Here is a 6,024-nt window from a genome sequence, read left to right on the forward strand (position 1 = left end):
CATTAATGCTTAAGTGTATTCTAATGACATATTGTAAGTTGTGATATCAAGCTCTTTTGCATAGCCTCCATTATTTTCTTTTAAAGTAAATGTTTACAAAGTTTTTACCAAATTACTCTCTTTCTGTCTGTCTGGGACACATTTTGAACACATTATTTCTCCCGCTTCCCATTCACGTATCAATTAAAACTTTGCACAATTATTCATTGTTCCTAAAAAAAAAAAACCCACGAATTAATGAAAAATTAGCTAAAAAGATAATTAAATAGTACTAATGTAGGAAAATGTGTTGGATACCGAAAAAAAAAAAGGAAATAAACCTTTGATATTTATGTCTGTAAATGTGGAGCTTTTCTAGCTTAGATAATCTTTTTTTTTTAAGTATTTTTTTCTTGCTTTCTTTTTTTAATTATTAATTAACCACGTGTGTGATCTCTTTAACAAACAATTAACAAACTTACAAAACGATGCTGGAGTGTTTGAACAGGGACCAAGTGCTAAAGGTCTTGCCTTGAGAGACCGGAAAATTACATACAACTGGAAAAAAGGTTGTTTTTTTTTTGGGTGGGGGGGGGGGGACCTCTATATCCTAATGAAGATCTTACATTAGGTGCTGCAAATAAAGGCTGTTGGTTTGGTCGTTGTGCTGACCGCGCGACTTCCTTGTTAACAGTCCCCCATGACTCAGATGAAGCTCTCCATGTCTGAAGTTTCTTTTTCGAAATAAAATATTTTTACTCAATGGCTGATGAATGGTATGCATGGACATGAAATCTATAAGAATTACGATAAAGTTTCTAATGAGTACAGGATAGTCCGAGTGTTCATTAGGTAACACCATAGAATGCACATAGTCGCCTCTCCACACCTGTTTATTTTTTTTTAACAACATGCACCGAAATAGAAGCAAGCTAAAACATTTTTTATAATAAATGTTCAAATATCACTCAATATAAAAAAAGTAGAGCACAAAAAAAAAGTTTCGAGCCTACCAGGATTCGAACCTGGAATCTTCTGATCCGTAGTCAGACGCGTTATCCATTGCGCCACAGGCCCTTGGAAGTTATTGTTAACAGCAATCCAGAGTACTATAAGGGTAGTTGTGGCAGTAGGTAGTCAGGATTAGGTTACAGAGAAAAAAAAAGAGACAATAGTTACGAAAGATGAAGTGTAAAATAACTTTTAATATAGACACCTCCTTGTTACCATGACAACACGTTTTAACTATTTGTTCGTGGAGTTGAGGCATTCGGGCATTTTTTTTTTGCTTGACAAACACTGTTTGGGGAGGGGGGGGGGTTTCTAGAATGAAGCAATATCTGGAGGCTATCTATCTATCTATCTATCTATCTATCTATCTATCTATCTATCTATCTATCTATCTATACGGGTATATAAATACAAAATACGTTTATTAATATAACTTTTATTGTTATTGTTTGATAACAACAGGAATAATAATAGTAATACCTTGTAGTTGGCATTGTCTCTGAGTCCAAAGATTAAGGATGAGTGCAGTCATGTACGTGGCTGCGCTGATCCGTTGCAATCTGCATGTTTTGACACACCGTCAAAGTAAAGCTTATAGTAGTATAACATAGTATTATTATTATATTAACTTATTAGACTGCCAAAGAGCTTACAGCTCAACAAGAAAAAAGCTTGTTAGAAGAAGAAGAATATTAGCATATTGAGATGGGACAGATGCCAGGAAGGTTGCGGGATACACTATAGCAGTGATGCTCAACCTAATTCTACCTTCGGGCCGTTTTAGGTCTCGACACTCGTGTCGCGGGCCATATGACCAAAAATGTTCAAAAAACGAAATGAAATTGAGCTGAAACAATTTTATAAGAAACTTGTGGATCTAGTACTTACATTAATTAATGGGATAGAGGAAGTTTATCTTTTTTTTTTTAGACTCGTCGGAAAGATGCTTCAATTCTCTAATTAAAATGTTACAACATTTTAGCTAGCTTTACCAACGACTCCTTTTCTTTTCTCTTTTAGCTAAAGATCCCCATCAATCCTCCAATCTCCAAGTCTAAGCGTCGTTTTAACAATATTATTATTCGCTGCTCAAACCAAGAATGCCGCCATATTTGGTTTATAATGCCGTTTTTATGTTATTGTTGTTTTTTTAAACAGCCAAATTTTCTTTACAAAACAAATACCTTGTCTTATTATGTTCCACAAACAAATCAAGATCCGTTCAGTTTTCCTGGTAGATGAAGCATTCAGAGTCCACTTGTAGTTTTTTCGGCTCTCCCGTTTCCTCTTTCGTAAACGTACAAATGTTAAATGTCATGGTACCAAGCCATCGGAGAAAAAATCAGGGCCCCAAGTTAGGTAACATAACATTTTTCAACCTTTTAAAAAAAGTGGGGAGGGGATATATTTTCTACACTTTGTGCTTACGTTTCGGCGGGCCGGATGGAACCACGTCGCGGGCCGCATTTGACCCGCGGGCCGTATTTTGGGCATCATTGCACTATAGCGATATCTGGAGGTCAACTATGGTCGACATTAGGTATTTTCTCTTTTCAAGTAACTTCTGTAATTCATAAAATATTGAAGCATACAAATAAAAAACGGAAAGCGATATGAACAAATATATTGGCCTTACTTATACGATTATTATGTTGTTGTTTTTTTCTGTTTTTAATACACTAGATTAGTGATATAGAAAATAAGGCCCACGGGCTACGGGTCATATTAGGCTAGTAACAAAAAGAGAAAGATGCATTCACATGTGTTTTTTTTTTAAACCAGACTATTTATCATATTGACAGCATCAAAGAATGGACAGACCTGCCAGTGAATAAAATCCTATTCTAGGCAAAAGACAGAGAGAAATGGAGAAAGATGGTTGACAGGTCGTGTGTAGCGCCCCGACGGTCCAACAAAGGGATAGGTGAGGTTGATGGTGATTTATCATATGAGTAAATACATTATTTTACTTTCTGATTTGAAAATAGTTGTGTAAAAGTTTGGCGGTGTCGGGGAGAGAGAAGGATTTGTTTCTGAAATTTCATGAAAACCCCAAGGACTAAAACAATATAAAAACAAGGTTACAAAGACAGTTTCTGTGGAAACACAAACTCAAAATCGGCCCCCGAAGTGGTCCACTCAGGCAGTTAAAAAGGCAGGTCTCAATATTCTGATAAAGAACATCAGAATGAAATTCTTTCAAAGACAAATGACAGAGAAGAATAGAGAAAGAAGGTTGACAGATCTTGTGTGGTGCCCCAGCGGTCCAGAAGACCAAAGGATAGGTGAAAGTGAATATGAAGTTAGACGTGAACTTGGCCTAACTGATTGATTGATCTAATTGTTTTGTAAAGTGTCAATCTCTTATTCAAATCCTCAAGAAAAAATACATTTCCGTAAAAAAAAATAATCTTTTAGTTAGGTGTTTCATAATGTATTCTGTGGCTTTGCAGTTCACGCGATAATATGAAAAACTACTTATTAATTGTTGTTTTAAATTATGTCCAACTTATATGCATACTAAATATTTTTTTTCTCTTAAAAAAAAATTTCACATTTTTGTGTGTAAATGTAGTGAATAGTAAGACAGAACTTACATAGCTTAGCAATACAAAATGTAAAAATAATTATTTTTTTGAAAAAAAATCTAAAACCATTTGCATAAATGTGTTAAAGATATTGTAGATTAACTACTCCCTACTAAAGAGCCTCCCGTGTTTGTTACCATTAATAGTGAATAGTTGAGAAAGTGGTGTATTTTTTATGAAAAAAATGCTTGCATAGTTGATTTTAAAAAATTAGATTTTTCGCTTTCAGAAAAGAAAACAGTAGCCGTTGCATCAGAGCTTTGAATGGTCTAAATTAAATATCATGATGTCGGATTTTCACTATCTTTTCTAGTTTACGAGACCTAAACGGGACGGACGGACTGACGAATTCACTTTTTTAAAATGTTATTTCTACACCCCAAATTGTCAGTAGGAGAGGCAAGTGTGTGTGTGTGTTTGAGTGAGTGACCTGGGTGCACCAAAAGTGTTTCAGTATGTGTGTATGTTGGTGAGGCTTGAACTGTGTAATAACAGTTACTGTGGAAGCACCTGAAGTCTGCTCCCAACCATCTGCTGTTTTCTCTGGTATAACGATTAGCGCAAATCAAAGTGAAAACAAAAAAAAAATTTCCTTCCACCATCACATGACCTGAACTTCACTCTCTTGTTACTATCTAGCTCTTTGGACTTTTACCAACATCCGCGTGTCTCTCAAAAAGCCGCAAGGGAGTGGGGGTCTAAGGTTCGAATCTTAAAAGAATTGGATTTGGGACATCTCAGAACGCTCCACTAATAGTCTTTTTGTAAGGCTCTAGTTCAAGTCCAAAGATTAAGTGCAGTATGTCAGGTGGTAAAAACATGTCCACCAGCCTACGCTGATTGTTGGCTACGCTGATTGTTTGCTACGCTGATTGTTGGCTACGCTGATTGTTTGCTACGCTGATTGTTGGCTACGCTGATTGTTTGCTACGCTGATTGTTTGCTACGCCCATTGTTGGCTACGCTGATTGTTTGCTACGCTGATTGTTTGCTACGCTGATTGTTGGCTACGCTGATTGTTGGCTACGCTGATTGTTGGCTACGATGATTGTTTTCTACGCTGATTGTTTGCTACGCTGATTGTTTGCTACGCTGATTGTTTGCTACGCTGATTGTTGGCTACGCTGATTGTTGGCTACGCTGATTGTTGGCTACGATGATTGTTTTCTACGCTGATTGTTGGCTACGCTGATTGTTTGCTACGCTGATTGTTTGCTACGCTGATTGTTTGCTACACTGATTGTTTGCTACGCTGATTGTTTGCTACGCTGATTGTTTGCTACGCTGATTGTTTGCTACGCTGATTATTTGCTACACTGATTGTTTGCTACGCTGATTGTTGGCTACGCTGATTGTTGGCTACGCTGATTGTTGGCTACGATGATTGTTTTCCACGCTGATTGTTGGCTACGCTGATTGTTTGCTACGCTGATTGTTTGCTACGCTGATTGTTTTCGTCTCCTAGACTTGCTGCCGAGTACCCAAAAAGGCTATAGAGCCGAAACCAATCGTTATAAAGCCCTGAACAGTGACCTGCAACGTCACAACCTGTGAGCAGTTTAGACCAATAGCTCGCCGCCACGTTACAGGTCTGTACAATGCCAAGGACGTTAAATACAATACTCTAAACCTACGTATCTCGAGGTGGCTGAGTGGTACAGCGCTTGGCTTCCGAACTGGGGGTCACGGGTTCGATTCCTGGTGAAGACTGGGATTTATAATTTCAGGATCTTTAAGGCGCCTCTGACTCCACCCTGCTCCAATGGGTACCTGACATTAGTTGGGGAAAAGTAAAGGCCCTTTGTTCTGGCCACAAAGCACCCTCGTTAACCGTGGGCCACAGAAACAGATGACCTTTACATCATCTGCATGGCCTGAAAAAGGAACTTTACTTTTTAGAATTTTCTCTATGTGTCAATGGCCAGATGGAGGAAAACTAGAAAAATCGATTGCAATTGGAGAGCTCTCTGACAGTCACAGAGCAGAAAGGGAAGCACTAGCACTAGCTGCTACCATGCTAGCAAATCATCCAAGTTCCCCACACAGTCAGATTGTCTTTCTAACCGATGCGAAAACAACCCTCCAAAGCTTGCAAAACTCTGATTCCTCTTATATTAAAAACCTTAGAACAGCACTTACAAAGCTCAACAACAACAGCAAAAAAAACTGTTATTCAATGAATAACAGCTCATATTCAACTAGAAGGAAATGAGAAGGCTGACACACTCGCCAAGAGTGGGAGAACAAACTCACTAATAAACTCTGCACTCTATCCAGAAGAAATGAAGAAATTAATTGTAAATAAAAGAGCTCTCATCCAAATCACCCTCGTTAACCATGGACCACAGAAACAGATGGCCTTTACATCATCTGCATGGTCTGAAAGAGGATCTTTACATTTTTTTATTTTTTTTCTACGTATCAAGGCGTCGCAGCTGATACTGCG

At 37.9% G+C, this 6,024-nt stretch overlaps 1 non-coding gene across 1 annotated transcript; it reads right to left on the reverse strand.

Annotated features, from left to right (window-relative positions):
* Positions 1-983: 983 nt before the first annotated feature.
* On the reverse strand, positions 984-1,056 carry Trnar-acg (transfer RNA arginine (anticodon ACG)). Its single transcript has one exon. It is a non-coding gene; the product is annotated as a tRNA-Arg (tRNA).
* Between the last annotated feature and the right edge of the window lie 4,968 nt (positions 1,057-6,024).

This window comes from Biomphalaria glabrata, chromosome 11 (genome assembly GCF_947242115.1).
Source record: "Biomphalaria glabrata chromosome 11, xgBioGlab47.1, whole genome shotgun sequence".
Lineage (NCBI taxonomy): Eukaryota > Metazoa > Mollusca > Gastropoda > Planorbidae > Biomphalaria > Biomphalaria glabrata.